General features: G+C 35.4%; 2 protein-coding genes across 2 annotated transcripts in view; both read right to left on the reverse strand.

The window, feature by feature from the left end:
* LOC150100184 (uncharacterized) overlaps window positions 1-7,542 on the reverse strand; it is a 251,258-nt gene extending 243,716 nt beyond the window's left edge. Inside the window, exon 1 of the mRNA XM_090403025.1 lies at window positions 7,526-7,542. The gene's annotated coding sequence lies outside the window, so the exon portion shown is untranslated. The remainder of the gene's footprint in view (window positions 1-7,525) is intronic.
* LOC150100187 (heterogeneous nuclear ribonucleoprotein A1-like) overlaps window positions 1-22,699 on the reverse strand; it is a 203,991-nt gene that overhangs the window by 8,855 nt on the left and 172,437 nt on the right. The window contains exon 10 of the transcript XR_016549263.1: window positions 10,191-10,340. The gene's annotated coding sequence lies outside the window, so the exon portion shown is untranslated. The remainder of the gene's footprint in view (window positions 1-10,190; window positions 10,341-22,699) is intronic.

Genomic DNA, 22,699 nt, shown 5'->3' on the forward strand with positions numbered 1-22,699 from the left:
CCTTCTGGTCCCTTGCAAAGGCCACTGGATGCAGCTTCTGCCTCTCTCACCCAGATGGCACCACTGTTACAGCATATTCAAAGATAAAAACTAACCTCCTGGCATCATTCTTTTCCTCAATTCATGTATAGATGAACACAAATATCCTTTTTCCATGCTGGTAAGTGAGAACTATATGCACCCTGTCATATTTTGGCAAAAAGACATAAAAAGATACTAAATCATTTGGACACTAAATTATCTTCTGGTCCCAATGGCATCTCTCCAGTTGCGCTCCAGAGCTACTCTGGAGCGCAACTCCTTTATCTCTTCAACTTCTTGTGTGCGTATCTGGCACTTATCCTAACACATGGAAGCAAACATATATCCAACCTATTCCAAACAAGGGAGACAGAAGTTTGCTATTTAACTCCTGACCAATCACCATCACATCAATTCTTTCCAGAATAATAGAGAAAATTAACAACAGTCAACTTCTCCACTACTTAGCAATTAATCAGTAACCACCAGTACGGAATTCACAAGTCCAGATCCATAGCTGATCACTTACCCTACATTACTCACCACTCGACATGCACTGCCACCCAAGACATCTCCAGTGCTTTTGAAGATCTCTGCGGTGTCAGTAAGTGACTATCAAAAGCACCAAAGATGTCTAGGGTGCAAAACACTCCTTCCTTTGGTCTACCTGTTCTCTCTCTCTGGTCATTCACAGCTAATGCTATTCACAGCATTGCTGATGTTAATATTCTCCATTCATCCTACTCATTTGACCAACCATGCAATGCTCAGACATTCCAAGCTTAGATCATCTGCAACCAGTTCCTTAAACATTAACTTCCATAGCATCTTTCAACAGTAAAGGATAATCTGGTACCCTGCAATGCCACCAAACTGTCTTGTCTTTTCCTCTCACAAAAGGCATCTGAGCTTGCCTACCCATTATCCTCAATAATACACAAATTACCAAACAGCATCAGATTTCTCTCCTTGGACTGACATTTACCTACATCTCCTAGCATAAACAGTAGTTTCTTTGGTCTCTAAAAAACTAGGCATTCTTTTTTGTTTAAGATGCCATTTTATACACACTCAGCTACTATTGGTATAGGATATAGTATTAGTCCAATCCAAATTCTGTCCATCCTTAGATACTGTTCATACATTTTAGGTGGTGCATTTAAAACATCCCTGAAAATTCTTGATGCTGTCCAGAAGGAAACAATTCAGCTCGCAGATGACTCTTCTCTTACAGATTCACTCCCAACTCTATCTCACAGGCGCAATGTTTCAGCTCTGTATCTTGTCTACAATTATTTCCACAGTTACCACTCAAGTGACTCTGTTAACATGAAGAAAAATGCTAACAGATTTCTTCTTTCTCAATGCTTACCTGCATGTCAATAATGTGCAATCTGTCTCTATGATTTCTATAACATACAAACAGTATACCAGTCACAATACCAAGCAGCTTCAGGACCCGAACTAAATTCACATAAAACTATGGGACTGTGGTATGGCAAATGGAAAAACTGAACTGACTCTCCTATGTCTGGCCACTGGTTTGCAGAGGGAAAAAATACTTGGGAATTTATCTAGGAAACATGCCCTCTTAGGTGGATAAGAACTGGGATACACTAATTAAATGTTTCAAGCAAGTACTAGGAAAGTGGGCAGCAATAGGAGCTTCTGCCTCCAATAAGAGGAGGAGTAATAATTGTTAATCAAATTAGTGTCCAATAAAGAGTAATAATTGTTAATCTACCATTGCTCTTTGACAAACATTAAAGATTCTCATACCACCAGTGCAATTTATCAAACAAATATATTCAACCATCTATTGATTCATATGGAACCAAACAAACTGGCTCCAAGCTAAACATTACTCTTAAAGGAAGACAAAACTTGACATCCACTGACCACAGGAAAACGTTTCACACTCGCTTTTCCTTAATACCCAACATTGGGAAAATGGCATAAACACACTGCCAAATATATTTTCAGTTCTGCCACTAGAGGTCTCTCTTTCTCCACAGCCTTCATAAAATAAATAAAAATGATAAAAATTAATAAAATTTTTTTACCCCACTAGTGGTACTAAGTACTACAGGCTTACAACACCTTTCATGAGTGAGAACCACATAAACAAACATGATATCTACAAGTGATTTGCACTCTTAGCATCTCTCCATGGATCTACATCCACTGATGGGACCCCAATAAAGGTCAAAACCAATCTAGGTTGTGATTCTTCCCATAATTCATTGTAATACACATATCAAAAAAAAAAAATTGTTTTACATTATAAAACAAAAGAGATGTTTTACGTTATATGTAAAATATCTAGCCTCATTTCTATCCCTCTCTACAAGGAACAGGTATCCCTTTTCTCAATCTAGACAACTAATATTCAGTTTCCAAAACCAAGTGAAGCTCTTTCCTTTAGTTACATGGTGATCAGCATTCATTTCAAACAAATTATAGAGACTACAACCACGTTAGAATTAATTACTTTATTTTCCCGACGTTTTGACCTTCATATTAGGTCATCATCTAGATCATACATACACACATATACATACAGAGATAAGCTATATCACATTTCAAACAATATGTCAAAGAGAATAATTTCATCAACGATTATTCTACTGGTCTGACTTCTAATGGGAAAAAAAAAAAAAAAAAAACTGCATCAAAGCTATATTCTATTTATAACATCACCAGAGAACAAATTCGTATAGATAGTTTTATAAGAGTGGAAGTCCTAATTCAACATGAGGATATCCTGGATTACTTATAGCCCTATTTATAATTAACTCTTAGACCAGTGGTTCCCAAAGTAGCCAGTAAAATCAGCAGGAACATGTGCATGTTATGACTTGTTCACTGTAAGATACTATAAATATGTGAGACAAGCAGTTAGCAATTTGATGATGTAGTGCATAAAAATTTTAGTGCATATTTGATACCTAGTTGGTACCTTACACGGATTACACACACAACAAATTATTGTTGTTCCAATAAAACAGCAGGTGTCACATGAGTATTTTTATACCTTTTCTTGTAAAAATAATTTGGTTTAGGTACGTGAGAAATCGCATTCTAGCAAATTCGTAAATTTAACTTTTTTTACAGATAATATCATGGCTGAACCCCAGAAGAAATGTAGATAATGTAATATTGAATATTTGAAATACAGCTTTATTCAGTCACCTACAAACAAAACATTACCAATGTGCCTGATTTGTCAAAATGTTTTTTCAAATGAATCTATGAAGCCTTTAAGACTAGAAGAACATTTGACAAAAGTTCATGCTGATAAAAAAGATAATGATTTATTGTATTTTCAAGCACTTAAAAGAGTTGAAGATTCATTATGTGAGTATTTAAAAACAACCCATGAGTACTTTACCAGAAAATGAAGTCTTACTTTTAGCATATGTACGATACATAAAAGAAGAAAAAATCTGCCAAGAATTATTATTTGCTAACTGACACTGAAGGAGAATTGATATTTCATGCATTGGAAGAGTTTGTTTAAAGAAAAAGAAATCCCTCTGAATAACATCAGTTGCTACCAATGATAGGATGTTATTGTGGTTTCATTGCATATTTCAAAGGGGTGGTGCCAAATGTATTCACTCTACACTGTGTGATTCATCTTCAACATTTAGTTGCTAAATACCTGAGTGATCGCCTATACAGGTCATTACATTATGTAATTACAGAATGTCAACAAAATCAAAAGTCATTCATTGAACGACAGATTGTTTGGACAACTTTGTATTGAAAATGATGAAAGATTCGATCTTTTGCTGCTCCATACAGAAATATTGTTGATAACTTTTATTCCATCTTTAAGTGCTTGTTGACTGGAGCAAACCTTAAAAGCCCTATTTTTTAGTGTGTTAATGAAACTTTGTTTTTGTGTTGGGTGGTGGTAAGAGTTTATATATATATGTATGTGTAGGCTTCCGGTAAATAGTAAAGGAAAGATTGCCAGAAGGAAGGTGTGACAAGTGTATCTAGAAAAGGAAGTGTGTTCTGACTTTCAATTTCAATTGTGAATTGTATGTGTTTGTGTTATTTGTTTAGGAAGCTGAGGAAAGTGTCTAATATCTGGTGGCCATGGGACCAGATAGCAAAAACATCGTCAATGTATCTAAACCAGACTTCAGGTTTAAAAGTAAAGGAATCTAGAGCATGTTGATCAAAAGCTTCCACATAAAAGTTAGCAATTGGGAGGAGATAATAGCTGTGCCTTCATTTTGTAGATAGAAAGTGTTTTGCCACACAAAATAGCCAGAACGTATTACATGTGCAAAGAGCACTGTGATATCGGCTGGGAATTTGTCCTGTAAAAGAAGAATTGTGTCAATGATTGAGACATTTGTGAAAAAGGGAAGAGACATCAACACTGACTAATAAATCACTTTTTTTTTCAGTGTCTTTAATTTTGTTTACAAAGTGTTGTGTGTTTTTAACACAGGAGGGGGAAATGACCTATCCTCCTTGAATGTTGACACTAGTTTCTTGGCTAGATAATAATTGGGGTTGTCCATACCTTCAACTATCGGCTGGAGCATTACATTCTGTGTGTGAATCTTGGGTAAGCCGTAAATTCATGAGCGGAGTGTGGAACAGTATTTTAACTGTATTCTCGGGCCAAGAAGTGACTGATTAAGTAATTTTTCAATTTTCTTTTTTATTCAATTAGCTGAGTTATAGTTAATAAGTTGATAGGTGCTGTTGTCTGAAACTGATTCATTTTTTCTAAGTATGTTGTTCGGTTTAAAATAACAATCGCACTGTCTTTATCAGCTCTAGTGGTTAGGATGTCCTGATTTGATTTTTTAAAGATTTCACAGCTGCCAATTCAGATTTGGTTAGGTTGCTAGTTATTTTTTTCATATTATTTAAAATTTTCTAGATTTCCAATTGTATTTTATCAGCTATGGTGGGTGGGAGAAATCTTAAGCTTCTTTCAATATGGTATATAAAATCCAATTTGTTAACAGTCCTCTTGCCACAGCAAAGTTTAAGCCTTTACTAAGTAATGAGACTTCACCATTGTTCAGGACATAGTTAAAAAGGTTGATCACATGATTGTTCAATTGAAGGCAGTTGGTGGCTCCTGTTATCAATTAATTCTCATTGTTGTTATCCCCTCTCTTGTTAGTAGTTGGCTGTTATTGTTATTACTGGCTTGTGGTTGCTTGTTTTCATTCAATGAGGAGAAATTCAAATTTGTCTACTGCCTATCTGAATATTGTCGATCTATAAGTTTTACTTTGTAAATCCTACCTTTCTGATCATGCCCTGAATACTCTACATAGAACTGACTGGAAAGGCACCTGTTGTTTACATCACACCAAAACATGGTGTGAACATAAATTTAAGGAGGCCTGTGAAATTGTTATCGATCACCCTAATCTTAACAATAATGATGGTCTAAAAATCCCAAGAATATGGAAGGCACATATTCTACTCACATAACCCTTTAGTTTAAGAGTTAATTATATATAAATAGGACTATAAATAATCCAGGATCTCAACTCTAATATAATAACCCTCATGTTAAATTAAGACACCACTTCTGCTGTAATAAAACTATCTATATGAATTGGTTCTCTGATAATGTTATAAACAGAATATAACTTTGATGTATTTTTTTTTCTTACTAGAGTCAAGCTGGTAGAATAATGGTTGATCAAATCACTGTCTTTTTGGCATGCTGTTTGAAATGTAATTTCGCTTGTCTCTGTATATATATGTTTGTGTATACTCCAGATTATGACCTTACTATGAAGGTTGAAACATCAGGAAATTAAAGTAATTAATTCTAACACGGTTGTGGTCTCCGTAATTTGTCTGAAACAAGTGAAGCTCTTTTAAAGAGATCTCAGATAAAGAAACTTCAGTCACTGTCTTTGCCTCAACAAACTAAAGCAGACTCTTTGCATGAAAATGGAATCAAAAATTGAACAAAAGATTTTGTGAAAAAACTAGACAGGTTTGCAAATGATCCTAAAACCAAAGTTTAGTGATTCAAGAGCACTTAAACCATCCTTTGTCTTTTTTTTTAGAAAATCCACTAACTATTCTGATAACTGTTACTAACAGCTGAAAGCCCACTGCAGTGGATAGATTAGCTCTTGAAAGTTTCAAGAGGTAAAGGTTTAAAACAGTTTAAAAAGATTTGTAGAATTTTGGAAATGCTTTCTTCAAAAGAAATATCCCAAAACAGTGTGAATGGCAATTTATTTCCATATTCACGACTACATATAATTGTATTCACCAATGAAACTAATTAAATCAAAACATCACTCTGTTCTGGCCGATGAATACCTAAAAACCAAGCTTGTAAGAACCAACATTAGCATCTTACCAAGCAAATTTCAAGAGGCTAACATTGTGAAGAATACACTTGTATTCATTCAAAACAAATTCAATTTAATAGAGTAATAGGTTCCACTGTATGTGAATATTTCAATTGTACTCTATGTTAGGAAAACTTGTTTGTAATCAATATAAAAAATAAAAAAAAAAAGTGGCTTTTTTACTTAAAATCTTTGAATGGTCAGATAACTTGCATGAGTCTGCCACTACCTTTTGTGAGATATTAAAGATAATCTTTAATAAAGATAATCCAGAAAGCAGCATCTGAAGGTTTATGAAAAATCAGTTTATGAATTAAACAAAATAAAGCCAACAATACAATTTAAAAGTTTCAAAAAAGAAAACAAAAGTCATGGCATTTAAAGGTCAAGATCATGTTAGATCAAAAATAGTTATAGAAAATAAAATAATAGAACAGATGGCACAGTTTAATTATTTAGGATGTATAATAACATATCTAAAAGATAAAGCTTATAGATGAAAAAATAAAGAACTTTCAGAAAATCTGTGGAGCAATTAAAAGAACAATGGATAAAAAAAAGACGAGAAACTTGGAGTTCAAATGTCACATAACAAAAGTTGCAAATGCACCTCATAGTATAACTGAGATGTTGAAGCAAACACTGACATGTAACAGAATAAGGAAGTTACTTTGCCTCTTTACAAAACCTTGATCACAGGAAGAACAAAGAAATGGATAGAAAACATTAAGAGCATAAGTTTACTGAATGCCTATAGAAATTTAAATTACTTTGTTGTGGACAGATTGGACTGGACATCTATTGCTCATGAAAGCCTCTACCTGTCTTATGATGATGAAATCAAAGAAAATACTGCATATACCAGTATTATTTTGGTACTGCTGGAGTTTAATTACAGAGGGAGACTACTAATTCTTTTGTTGTTTTTGCAGATAATGATGTAGGGTGATAAATCATAAAATTGAAATATTGCTAGGCATTCATATATTGATGTATTTGTAAAAATGTGGTTACCAGATGCACAACATGTGCGAGAGACAGTTCGACATAACCATGTTAGCAGACAGTTTTTTCCCCCCATATCAAGGCTTCCCCTCTTCCCCTTTTTGAGGGGGAGGGGAATCTTCCTTAAATTTTCAGCTCACCTATCAAATTTTTGTCTGAATTCAATGAAGCATCTGGAATTTTCCATGGCAGTACTAATATTCAGTTCTATAAAAGAAAGAACAAACAAATTGGTCCAAGAAAGTGATCTTTGAAATATTTTTAAATACACATATATTATAATCAAGCAGAATAAAAGATTAAGAAAATGGACCATAAATAAATTTCACTTTCCATATTGAATACTAAATAATTTCATTATCTATAGGTAGATAGATCTTCATCTTCAGCTAGCTGAACCTTTAAGGTTCTTTGCTACATGTACAACTTCTTCCATTCCTTTCTGTCTTAAGCTCTTTCATTCCAGTTTTGAATTTCCATCTCAATTAAGACTTTTTGTATATTATTCTCCCAACACATGCATGGTCTACTTCTGATCGCTTTCCATCAAGCTTCATCTTGAATGACTGTTCAACCACTCTTCTCACCCATTCTTTCCACGTCAAAGTCATCTCAATCTGCTTACTAGAATCTCATTAACTAGAAGTGGGGATCTATAGAGTTTATATAGTTCTTGATTTTATATCTTCATTTCCATTCATCTATAGTGTTATCTCTTACAGGTCCATACTTTTCTCAGGATTTTATTTTCAAAGATCTACTCCAGGTTTCTGCTCCATACAAAACAATATTATTATTATCTGAGACCTCCAGGGAGTCAAGGACTCATTGAGGGAGGCTATAAATCATCCAAACCATCTATCATACCTTGCCTTAAATTTATTCACCCTAGATGCACTCACTATCCCCTAAGGCAAATTATTCCACTCACTAACTGCTCTCTGGGAGAAAAACCTAGCTCTTACTCCTTTCTTGACTGTGAACAAACTTAACTTCCATGGATGCCCCATATTCTCTCTCCCCACCTACAGACTTCTTGGCCGTAACATTGTTATAAAATATGAGCAAATTGCTAAATCAATGTGTCTAATGACCATCTTGTATATTTCTGTTTTAACTCTGCTTGATAGAATTTTGGATGATAATGAAATTAAAAGATGCAAGATTTTACACTAACTGTTACAACAAAGTACAGGCAATCAATGGGGGTTCTGTTCCAACAATCCCATCAAAAATCACTAAATGAACCTCAAAATATGCTAAACAGTACTGCCTGAATGCTAAAATATGCAAGTCTTTTTGTTATATTTTCAAATAGAACTAAGTAATACAATGTACAAATTATAACAAATTTTCTGTACTGTAATTATTATCCTAAGATCCCACAGAGTCACAGACTCACCTATAAAGTCCCTTTTATCATGCACCACACCACTCAACATCCCATGCCTTAAACACATTCAGATTCTCTGCAGACATCACACTCTCAGGCAATGCATTCCAAACCTGCTTTTCACTCCCTTGCTCACATCCTCCAGGGATGACCCCAATCTCCCACCATTTTATGAAAAACCTCTTCAATGTTAATCCTACAACAACCCTTTACCAACTTGTCCATCTCTATCATATCACCTCTCTTCCTCCTATCCAATAGACTCTGCAAATTGCATCATCTCAACCTTTCTTCATTCAGTATTCCAGAGATCAGAAGCTATTTTGGTCAATCGCCTCTGGACCCCCCCCCCCTCCAACATATCATATCTTCATCCTTTTGAAAAACAGGTGACCAAATCTGTGCACAGTAGGCAAAATGTGGCCTAATCAGAGCCTTATACAATGAAACCAGAATCTCCTTACTTCAACAAGTCCATGCCTTCTGCATCATTCCCAGAATTCGTTGTGTTGCCCTCATAATTTTGGGAATGTCCTCTAATTTTAGATCCTTATCCACCATCACCCCAACATTATAATAAATTAATTTAGTTAATTATTTTTAAGTATAAACAAAATTTAATTACAATTAAGGAACACATAAATGGTCAGTATTTGTTAATATAACTTTCCAAAATTGAGAAGTTTTAGGCAATCATTTTTGTTCAGGTTTGGGTTGTGAATGTGTGCTTATATTTAAAAATAATCAAATAAATTTATTTTGAATATCTATTAACACAGATGTAGCTATTCTCCCACAGCCCATAATATCACATACTTTCAATTGAATTGTTCTTTTTAGAGTTTTCCTATAACCGTATTATTGACAATGGCTTTGAAACTTAGCCAAATATTTTACAAATAAAAATATTAAATGTGATTCTGATAATATTCTATGATGAATTCTTCCACTTATGTTTCAATTTTTAGACAAACTGAAGTATAACAGCTATTGTGCAAATGTTGCAAAACTCTAGTGGTGCTGTGTGTGTTTGGACAAAACCACTCCATGGCTGGAGGTTTTTTTTTTTGTTAATAATACATAATTAACATCTGTTCAAAATCATATTTTAAAAGACTGTGAATCTGCAATAGTATATTTACAAATAACAAAGTAAAAATTATCACAAGTTATTATTATTCTGTAACACCTCCAAAGTCTGAGAACTCATTGCTGGAGGGCATTGAACTTCACACACACACACAATTCCATTAATCATCGTCTACATACCATGCCACTATATTACCTACATATACTCATATGCCATCTACTCTCCAATATTAGTAGTTTTTGTCTATAAACTGTGTTCCTTAGCCAATTTGTCTGTATGCGATGATGAAAAATCTACCACAGTATCAACTCAGCTAACTTACCTTCAATTGAAAAAGTCCATATAAAAAGTCCTATTGTCACAATGAGAATCAAGCATGATTGTTTTCCAATCAAAGAGCACAGTATCTAATCATTCTTCCAATTGTGTAAAGTGCCTTCATAGTGGATTTACTTATGAAAATAGCATGGTTCTGAAATTAAAACAAAAATTAACAATAACTGTAACAATCATTTAAGATAATTTACTGAATAAAAAAATAACTTGTATTTTTAACTGTACAGTTATCTTCTATTAAGAATGCTTGTTTTGGTAGCTAACCAATCCAGTAATCTTCAGATGGTTGGAAGACAAATTGCTGCTCTTACTCAAATGCAGCCCATCTGAAGCAAACAGCTCTCTCTCCAACTTATGCAACTACAAAAAATGCTTTATAGCTACTTCATGTAAGCCCAAATCCAATACTCTATAGTTTTAAATTATAAAAAATGCAAAGCTAATTGCAGAGAACATCATCTTGTGTGCTTAACATCTATTGAGGTACTGATCTAGTCGATAACAGCACTGTGGTGTGAAACTAAAGTCTTTATTATTAATGAGACCTGATGCTGATATCCAGATGCAGTTCAGAAGTACAGTTAATGTTTATGGATCTGTGATATCTTTTGGTACAGATGACCTCATTGTATGAGGGTGGTCTGAAAAGTTCTCAGCCTCGAACATAGATGGCAACACTATCAGCAAGATTTTTTTTTCTTCCCTAAGTTGGTATATCTGTCATAAGAATCCATGTGAAATAGCAAGTCAGTTCTATCAAGTAGTTTGTATTATACAGCTGTCTGAATCAAGTGTTGTCTGTATCTCTTGAAATGGATAGAGTATCGTGCGGTTATAAAATTCTTTCTAAAAGAAGGTTTAATGCCAAAAGAAATTCATTCGAAGTTCATAAAAGCTTATGGGCACTCTTCTCCTTTGTTTTCAACAAATAAGAAATGGGCTGCTGAGTTTAAACGTGGCCATACCAGCCTTGAAGATGACCCACGTGAAGGACGTCCAAAAAGTGTAACAACACAAGAAATCATTGATCAAGTGCACGACATGGTATTGAATGACTGGCGAGTCAAAGTGAGTGAAATTGCTGAGGCATTTCAAAAGAATGTATAGGATATATTTTGCATGAAGAATTGCAAAGGAAAAAGCTTTGCGCAAGATGGGTTCCGCACTTGCTCACAGCAGATCAAAATCGCACTCACATGAAAATCTCTGAACAGTGCTTGGAAGCCAGTTGTTCAGTGCCAAAGAAGACAAAGTCGGTTCCATCAGCAGGAAAAGTCATGCCATCGGTGTTTTAAGATGCTAAAGGCATTTTGTTTATTAATTATTTTGAAAAGGGTAAAACAATAACTGGGGAATATTATTAGATCTTTCAACCAGACTAGACGAAAAAATTCGTCAGAAAAGGCCCGGTATGCAGAAGAAAAAAATTATCTTTCATCGGGACAGTGCACCTGCCCACAAAGATGTTTTGGCAATGGGAAAATTAAGGGATCTGCACTATGAATTGTTGGAACATCCACCCTATTCCCCAGATTTGGCTCCCTCTGACTTCTATCTCCTTCCAAAACTAAAACTCTTGCTTGCTGGTCAGCATTTTTCTTCAAATCAAGAGGTGATTGCAGCTGTAAAGGGGTATTTTGCAGATCTTACTGAGAACCACTACAGAGATGGGATATTTTTACTAAATAGCTTAAAGAAATTACAACGTATACTAGGATATACATTAAAATAAATTTTAATACACTTCCAATATTTTGGCAACATCATGTTGCCATTTTCACAGGAACTTAAAAACAAGACACGCACACACAAGCACAACAAAGAGTAAATGAGGACGAAGCAGGAAGCTATTCTTTCTCCTAAAAGTCCTGATGGTGTCCCCTAGTGGGCAATGTTGGTATTCTTGGACGATTGGGGTGAAGGTCTTCTGATGTAGGTTTCCCAAATTTGGGGCAGTCTCATGCAACCAAATTTGTTGAAGTTTGGATTGTTTCTTAGGGCTGAGGCTGATTCCATGAAAAGCCTTTCGTATCTGAATTTACTACAGTGTATTATCGTGGCTTTATTCCACCGTATTCAATGGCGGATATCCAGTGCATGGTTTGCAAGACCAGAGTGGCTGTATTGGTGAAACCGGATGTAGTCCTTGTGTTCTGAAATTAGCTGTCCTGCCTGTTTGGCCAAAGTAGGACAGCTTACAGCTGCAAGAGACCTGGTATACACCAGGTAGGTCTGGTATTTAGTAGAACGGATAAGGGATGCAATTTTTTATTATATGGTCTGTAACAAGACGTTAAGCCATGTTTTTTTTTTTGGATTTTCGTAATTTTTTTGAGGTGCCTCGGATATAGGGTATGGTGATGGATTTTGGTTTCAACATTTTTTGAGGGGTAGCTATTGTCTGAGAAAGTGGTTTAGTTCTGTGGTTGAATCATTGTCATTTGAACAGATAAGTTTAGCTCTGTTGTGTAGTGTCTTAATGACTCCATATTGTTGTGAAGGGGGGGGGGGGGGGGGAATTGTTGGTGAATGTATCTGCCTGTATGGGTGGCTTTTCTATAGACTGAGACAACCAAGGTTCCATCAGGCTGGTGGGCGACTACTTTTAATGTATATCCTAGTATACGTTGTAATTTCCTTAAGCTATTTAGTAAAAATGCATAACCAACGTCTAAGCCTTTTCACGAGAAAGAGATGGGATAATGGCACTGGAATAAATGTATTAGTCTTAAGGGAGATTATGTTCAAAAATAAAAATAATTTTGAAATTATAAATTCATTTTTTCATTGAGAACTTTTCAGGCCACCCTTGTAAACATTAATCCCCTTTTTTAGTATCATCAACAAAGATTAATGCCTGAATCAAAACTGTCTATTTTTTTTTTTTTTTTTTTTTTTTGAGCATGTGAATAAAATCTCAGATTTAACCTTTTTCTTATATTCAGTGTCTGATAAGCACTCTTTCATTCATGGGACTGCTATCTGCAATCTGTGGAGGGAAAGAAAGTAAAGAGCGGTCACTAATTTATGTGAGAAAAGTTTCCCCCTAAGAATTTGCCTATTTCTACAGAAATATGATATAAAAGTTGCTTTAAATCAGATATGGATTGCTAAGACCCCCCCTCCCCAAAAAAAAGAAACGGTCAACTAAGTGTGAATGTCACAGTTTCAATATTTTGGGCAAACTAGTCATTCAAGGTGAGAAAGAACCCTTAATGGATACTAAACATCAATGATAAACCAGACTTTTTGCTTGCATGAAGATTCGAGTTCCTTCATCCACGTGATCCAACACAGAAATACAACTAAGTAAAAAATTGGTTTTTCATCACCATAAACATTTATTTTATTGTATTGTTTTTTTTAATGGGCTTTCCAGTTACTTTGGCAACTAATTCCACTCATTTATAACTCTCCAATAAAAAAAATCTAGCCCTACTAAACACACCTTTATTCAACTTCCACAGATGACCCCCCCCCCCCCCCGCCACCCTTGTTCTGGCCCTTCCAAGCAGTGAAACATTTCCCCTGCATCCATCCTATAAAATCCTCTAAGTAACTTAAATGTTTCTATTATATCCTCTCTTTTTCTTCTATCAACCAACTTCTGCAATTCACACTCTCAATCTATCTTCATAGGGAACATTCCACAGACCACTCGTCTCTGAATCTTCTCCACCACTTTCTCATCCCCCAAGAAACCCAGGAGACCAGATTTGAGCAGAGTAATCCAGATGTGGGTGTATCAAGGCCTTATAAAAAGAATTAACTTCCTTATCTCTAATTGTTAATGTTCTTCAATAGCCAAGTAATCTTATGGGCTACTTTAACAATATGTCCTCTCTAAACTTTAACTCTCACAGTCTACCACCACCCCTTCATCTCTACCCTCATCTATTTCCCAGAGTACACAGCTTGTAATCTATTTATCCCAAAATGAATAACTTTACATTTCTCCGTATTAAACTGACAGCCATTATCTTTTGCCCATACTGAGAGCCTATTTAAATCATTCTGCAAGCTCTTCACATCACCTTGATTAACTATTACTCTACCTAATTTTGCATCAGTGGCAAACAACTGAATATTTCTTTTTAGGTTATTTCCTATATCATTTATGTACATTTAAACAGCAATGGCCCCAGCACCAAAACTTGCAGCACACTACTTGATTCTGTCCCTCCATATACCATTTTATGATATCTATCCAGCAGCCACCCTCTTATCCACTTAACCAGTGTCATATCCATGCCCATTTGTTCTAATTTGCATAACAGAGTTCCATGTGGTATTCTGCCAAATGCCTTTGCAAAATCCAGCAGAATCACCATGTTGCCATTTCCTTTATCAAACTCTGCTGTTAAAAGAAGTCTATTATACACCTTCTGTCCAAAAAGAAACCGAACTTTTCGAAAATAGAAAAAACTAGTGGCGCCACCTGTTGTTTCTTTTTGTTGTGGAAAGCAGCAACCTTCATTAGTGTTATATCAACTGTTTATGACATTTGTTTCATTAGAATCTGAGTTATAGTGCCAAGAGTGAAAGTGTGTTTTGATGAACAGTTGGAAAATGAGTTTCAAACAGGGAGCTGCGAGTGACTTGTGTTAAACTTGGTAAACATTTTACCAAAACACATCAAATGGTTCAAAAAGCATACGATGATGAATGCTTATCCCATACACAAGTTTACGAGTGGTTTAAGTGATTTCAAAGTGGTTGTGAGACACTTGAGGACGACAAAAAGCCGGGCCATTTAAAAAACTGGACTGAGCGAAGTTAACATCCAAAAAGTGCATGATTTCATCAAAGAAAACCTGAAATCGTCCGTGAGATTGATAAGATGAATTGGGGATTCCAAAATCAACAGTGCACAACATTTTCACCGAAGACCAAAAAATGTATCGAATTGAACACTGCAAGGACCTGAAAATTCCTTGAAACGAGCGTTATCGGTGACTAAACGTGGTGTTTTTAGTATGAGCCAGAAACAAAAGTGCCAAAGTGCTGAGTGGAGCCCACCAGAAGAGGGAGCATCTGAAAAAAAGTCGCTTGGAGAAGTCAAAAGTAAAGACAATGCTGATTTGTTTTTACGATTCCAAAGGAATTATCCACAAAGAATTCGTTCCGCCCAGCCAAAAGGTCAATTTTATCTCGAAGTTTTGAAGCGATTGATAGTGAGAATTCGTCTGGTACGGCATGAATATCATGACAACCGACCATTCGTCAAAACACACTGTCACTCTTGGCTCCTAATGAAATAAATGTCATAAGCAGCTAACACAACACTAATGAAGGTTGCTGCTTTCAATAACAAAAAGATACAACAGGTGGCACCACTAGTTTCTTCTATTTTTGAAAAGTTCAGATTCTTTTTGGATAGAGGGTGTATTATAAAAAGTCACTCAACTACTAAGGCATGACTGACTCTTCAAAAAGTCATGTTACAGTATCATATTTTTATCCGCCCATTCTTGAATTCTCTTTGGGACAATTTTTCCAGTACTTTTACCGCCATGCCTGAGACAATGATTGGTCTATAATTTGCTACTGCAATTTTAGAACCTACCTTATGCAAGGGAATTATTTTGCCCTCTTTCCACTCCCTTGGAACTCTAGCAGCTGAGAATTAAATTAAAGAGCCTAGTCAGAGGCATTGCCAGTTCCCTTGCACATTTCTGCAGAACAAGAGATGATATCCTATTTAATCGCAAAACTGTATTTATATCCAGATTGCTGTTTTATTGATATTTGCTGATGATGCAAAGTTGAGAAGAATTATAAGTAGCACTGTTGATGTTAAATCCCTTCAGGAAGATCTGAACACATTTTTTTAACAGCAGACTGAAGTTTAGAGGACATATTGCTAGTTTTGTAAAGGCTGCGCATCGTAGTGCTGCTATGATAAGAAGTACTATAATATGTAAGGATAAGGATGTGGTTGTGCCACTGTTGTACTATTGTGCTCAGATCTGGTCAACTGATTTTCAATGTGATGTGGAAATATCGGAGAGGGTCCACAGACGAGTGACTAAGACAATATCAGGAGTTTGGAATGCTGGCTATGGAGAGAGGTGATATGATAGAGATATTTAAGTTAGTGAGGGGATTTTATCAGAATAATCTAGAGGGGATTATAAAAAGAGTAGAAGGTGAAGGGGGGAGGAAGAAGTCGAGGTCATTCCTGGCAGTTATGTAAAAGTGCAGTGAAGAGGGGGTGTGAGGAGTAGATTTTTTTAATGGAGAATTGTCAGTGAATGGAACACATTACCAGTGTGTTGCTAATGAAAGGAGTGTTAAGGATTTTAAAATTCTATATGATAAATATGTTGTCAGAATGCTGGCCTTAATTTTGCATCATCAGCAAACAACTGAATATTTCCTGGTTGAGCTAAAGATTTAAAAAAAAATAATTTTTTTTTTTTAAAATTTTTCAAGCTACTAAAGGCAATTACAAACATCAATATCTATAGATGGGATTTGAGGTATGCAGAAAATTCACTGAATCGAAGAAGCAATTCATTGAAAGTTCCTTGAACAAACAATTCATTAATTGGATCTTAGCCAACATGCATCAATGAAATCTGCAGAGTAGCCTGAAAAAAAAATTACTGCATGCAGTTAGCCAAAATGGCCTTCTTCTAATATTAACAATTAAATCAATATCAATAACTATAAAAATAAAGAAATGTTAAAACAGAAGGGAAAAGTTTTTAAAAACTCAAAGGTATATCAAACTTTACTAAATTAATAATTCATTGAAAGTACAAATCCACATGATTTGTACACATGAACACTTCACTGAATAATGAATTATAAGGTATGAGGAGTCTGTTTATCAAAACTGAATAAACTGTGATGCCATTGAAGCTTAGCTTACCTACCTGCTAATTTAAGGATTAAAAAAAGCAAGGAGGTAACTTGTTTTGTCTATACACAAATGTGAGGCGAATTAAAAACTAAGTAGTCAAGTTTGCTGCTTTAGTGAAAACATTGTGACCTAAAATTGTTGGCATTAGTGAAACCTGGCTCTCAGAATCAGATGTAGTAACCAGAATCAAGTGTAAAGGGTATATAGTATTTTTAAGGAGGACAAAACAGGCTGGAGAGGAAGGGTACTACTAGTGATACCATTACTTGAATCCAATCAGAACAGAAACTCACGAGGGCAATAATGATAATAACGTACTGTGTATCTGTGAGTTTCAGGCTATCTGGTGTGAAGTGGAGGCTAACAGGAAAAAAATATATTGTGGGGATGTTCCTAAAGACCTGGTAGTTCATTTGCAGGGGATGAAGAATGCATCACCAAATTACCTGATAAGTACTAAACAAGTAATCATTATGACTTAAATTATCCAAATATTGAGTGGATAGCAGAGAAAACTCATAACAAGAATGAAGGAAAATTTACTGAGAGGTTTGGAGACTACTTGCTCAAACAGCATATGAAAGAAGGAACATGAGGTCAAAGAGTGTTAGATTTGATTTGATTGCAACATTAGAAGGTGTTTCAGTTAAGGATGCGACTGTTTTGCCACCAGTTGGTGACAGTGATCAAACTTTTTATGTAACTATATGGATGTCCCAAATAGAACAGGTTACATATTGAACTGCAAATCTGGGAATTATGACAAACTCAAGAGAATACTATCTTTGGTTCCATGGTATCAATTATTGAATAGGAAGGATATCACCAGTGCATGGGAAACATTGAAAAATGCTTAAATAATTCAGCATCTGAACATGACCCTACAAGTTCAAAGAACCAATAAAATGGGAATGAAATGGATGAGCAATCTTATTAACTAAGATATCCATAAGAAGATGATGATGTGGAAGGAATAAAGTGAGAATAAGCATGAGAGGAATTATGAGATATATAAAGTGCAGGCTGGAAAAGGTGAGTAATATACAGAAAAGCTAAGCATGAAAAGAAATTAGTTGTGCAGAATAAATGCAACTCAAAAGAATTTTATCGTTATGTTGCAAGTAAAAGAAAGAATGAACACAAAAGAATAACTTTACTAAATGCAGATGGTATTCTTGTATCAGAAACAGATACAATAGTTCAAATGAATGCTCACTTCACCATGATCTATCAACCTGATGTATCTAACAATGCACAATGCCACCACTACATTGGATGAAGAAGGTGCATGAGGAGATTCTAGAGCTGTTGGATAACTTAAATAAGGATTTGGTAATAGCATAGATGGGATATCAGCACATATGCTAAAGGAATGTTCAACCAAACTGGCTTGGACCTTTAACATGCTTATAAAATTGAGTCTTAATTCTGGAAAAAATGTCTAATAATCCCATTGCACAAGAGTGTGCAAAGACCAATGTCTCTAATTACTGACCTACAGTATTTCTAGAGCAATTGTGAATATTTCAGAGAAGTTAGTAAGAACTCGCATACAGAAATGGGTGGTCAAAGAAGTGATACTTTGCAAGGAACAACATGGATATACGAAAGGGAATGGATACCCTATGATACTGTTGGACCTTCTAAGGCATTTGATAAGATACTGCATTACCTGAAGAATACAGGATTCGAGTGTAAACTACTAGTTTGCATAAGTGGGCAGCTAGCAGACTGGTATCAGAAAGTGGCATAAGGAGAATGTGAATCTGTCAGATTTAAGCTGGCCAGTGGTATGACCCATGGATTAGTCTTTGGATCACTGTTGTTTACTCTGTAATGCTTCAAATTAAAGTACCCCTATTCTACAGATTGCTTTGAATCTGTAAAAAAAAAGGCCAATAGGGTAAATATGGTACTGTGTGAATAATAAGGCAGAAATGCAAGAAGATTGACCCTACAGTCATTCGACTTGCACATGTCACTTTGCCTGAAAGTGCCTTGCTTATATAAAGTGTTTCTGTAAATAGAAATGGGGGAAATGCTGCTGCAGCAACACTTTGCGAAAAGGACCAATGATACCAAATGTAGTGCAATGCATAATTCATTAATTTGAAGAGGCAGGCAGGCAGTTTGACAGTCCAACAAGAGAGCATATAAATCTGAAATTCAACAAATGACTGAATATGTTGCAACTGCAGTTATTTGAGCAGTCAGATGAGAATGTTTGGTTCATGCAATGCAAATGACATAGCAAGACAATTAGATTTGCTATACACAATGCTACCCATATAAACTCAGTTTATATGGGTAGCATTACAACAGAAATGTTTGTGTTAGTATTTCTGGCATACATGGAGGAAGATTAGTCTTGGAACATCCTATGGAATTAAGTGCATTTTCATGTTTATGGAATAGTAAACACTCAAATCTGCTGCATCTTGACCATAGAATTTCCAGATGCATTTCAACAAGTTCCCATACATTCGCTAAAGGTATGGATAGGATTTACAACCAAGTTCATTATTGGGCTGTTTTTCTTTGAAGAAATTCATGAACCAGACATGTGACCTGCAGTCACAGCTGAGAGTTATCAGGACGTAATGAAAAGTTTTGTCATCCCACAACTGCAGCAAAGAAGATGCCTGAACACAACCATATGTTCCCTTTGATCATTTTTGAACTTTTTTTTTTTATTTTTTTATTTTTTTAAATTATCAAAATCTCTTCCCCGTGATCTGGGTCCGGGTATGCCCACTAAGTTTGAGGGTATTCGTCTATTGGTTCTCTCTACAGATTGTTATGAATAGGGATACTTTAATTCAAAACACCCTGAATATATCAACGATATTCGAAAGGGCCTGACAAGAAATCTTCAATTGTTTGCTGACGATGCAAAGATAGGCAAGCAAATCAGAGATGCTGCTGATATACAGCAGCATCTTTGATTTGAATAGGCTGGAAGTGTGGAAAACAATAATGGCTGTCAATTCAACACTTTGGCATGATGAGATATCCAACAGCATATCACATTAGTGGAGAATTATGCTTGTAGTATTAACTGATGAGGCTAGACATTTTGGAATTGCAGTTGATAGAAATTTGAAGTTCAAGGACAACACAGCAAAACTTGCAAATGCAACTCAGAGGATAATTGCATTATTGAAACAAGCAATGAAATGTTGGGTTGTGGAAGTTGTTTTGCATCTTTACAAGGCCTTGATATGACTGCACCTGAATTACTGTGCACTGATTGGTTTCTGGATTTAGGGAGGATAAAGAAGCCATGGAAAGCCTACAAAGAACAGTTACAAAGACGACAACAGGATTATGGAATATAGATAATGAGAGTATGCAGACTGCAGACACTAGTAGACAGGGGAAACAGTGGCAATAGGATACAGGTCTATAAACTTTTGAGGCATCATAGAATATCAGTTGATGAAATTGTTCATTATATGGAAGGTTGAAAGAGGACAAGGGAACATTCATGGAAGTTAAGTTTGTGTGCAGTTAAGAAAGAGGTGAGCGCTAGATTTTTCTCTCAAAGAACCATGAGAGAGTGAAAAAGTTTGTCTATTGTGAGTGCATTTAAGAGAAGGTATGACACTTGGTGCAAGTGATGTATAGCCTCAATCAGCGAGCCATTAACTCCCTGAAGGTCTAATAATAATAACACGTTTTCCCATTGTATATTTTATGTGGACGTGTTTGTCAAGTTCATCTTCTAATTTCTTCGGAAATGTTTTAGTCTGCATACTGTATTCTATATAATATGGAAAAAAAATATATATATATATAAAAAAATATTTACTCATAACCATACACAGAACTATTTCCAATCACATACTTTAGGCCTCTGTATATATTCCCTTATATGATATATAAGGAAATAAATAAATCTTTCCATTTTGAAAAGTATATATCTCATTTTTTTGTCCGCACGGTTAGCGTAGTGGCTGTGCACTTTGCAACCATATGCCTGGAGAAGGAATGTCCTAGGTTCGATTCCCATCGGTGACGTTAAGCGCTGAAGGATCTTCCTCAGCCATAGCCGGTCTTGGGAGAGGACAGCAGGGTTTTTCCCCCAGTTTATCCTGGGGTTTTTCATCCCACAAAGCAGGCAAACCGGCCTTGAGAACTCAACACTACAGACATAGGATACACCGGGGCGTAGGGCTGACCACCTTATCCTGTGAACGGTTTGAGGTCTGATGATTAATAAACCCTTGACACCGCAAGATAAAAGAGAGAAAGGAAGATGAGATATCATCCCCCCCCCGATGGATACTAAACGAGTAATCATTCATTATAGGTGACTTAAATTATCCACACAGATAGCTTTCTCAAGCAGTGTTAGAGATTTGATTATAGCATTGGGATGGTCACATTAAGCATGTGATCGTTTTATCACCAGCTAATGACAGTGATCATGCTGTACTGATTCGGCAAGCTGTTAAGTATATGGACATACCAATTAGAATAGGTTACATGCTGAACTAAAAAGCTGGAAAGTATGATAAACTCAAGAGAATACTGTGTTTGGTCCCATGGGATCAGTTGCTTAAATTAAAAGATGCTTAAATAATGCAGTATTTAAATGTGTCCCTAGAGTGGGAGTGAAACACAGCAAAGATCATAGTGCACCAAACCAAAGGTTATAGCAGTATTCTAGGTAATGATAAACAATAATAAAGAGATAAAGCAGTAAATATCGTGTTATGTAAAAAAAAAAATTATCAGCATCCCGTTTCTGATATGCACCCTCAGGAGGGTTGTACAGGATAATTATGATAGTACTACATGAAAAATTTACACCATTATTTGCGATCGACAATTTCCCTCCAAATTAATCTGTTATCTGTCAAGATTCCAATATTATTAGAACTTATATTTCTGTCTTTTAATGACTTTTGTACCAATCCATCTACATCTTGATCTTCCTCTGGGTCTTTTTTCCCTGCCAACCTGACAAAAAAAAAACCCTGTTTTGCTAATCTTTCTTCTTCCATTCTGTTTAAAGGACCATACCACCTGAGATTAGCTCTACTAGCACATTCCTGAATGATAACAATGGCAAGTTCTTTTCTAGTATCCTCATTTTTAATGTGATACTGCCATTGATGCCGTCTGTTCACTCCACTAATCTTTCTCATAACTTTCATATCAGGTCTCCAATCTTTTATCGTGTTTTATTTCTAACTCAGCTCTCAGATCCATAAGCTAAAACTGGTTTGAACACCATCTTGTATACAGCTAATTTAGTGTTCCGACTAATTTCTCTCTTATTCCATATAAATTTATTCAGCTGACTTCCTACCATGCCAGCTTTATTAATTCTATTGTCTATTTTCCATATTTAATTTACCACTTTCACTAAAAAATTGTGCTTGATGTTTTCGATGTTTCCCCTATTTTCATTGTCTTCGTATTGCTGATTTTCATAACAAATTTATTACAATAGTTATTCAATTCAGTCAGGAAATCTTCTAAACTTTTATTGGATTTATTAAGAAGTATAACATCATTCTGCATAAAGTAAAGAGCTAAGATTAACATAACCAATTTTGATATCAGATTTAATACCACTTTCCTTCATAATGTGATTCATACAGATAATCAATGACAGT

This window comes from Typopeltis vanoorti, chromosome 13 (assembly GCF_054136105.1).
Source record: "Typopeltis vanoorti isolate ZY-2024b chromosome 13, IOZ_Tvanoo_1.0, whole genome shotgun sequence".
Classification (NCBI taxonomy): domain Eukaryota; kingdom Metazoa; phylum Arthropoda; class Arachnida; order Uropygi; family Thelyphonidae; genus Typopeltis; species Typopeltis vanoorti.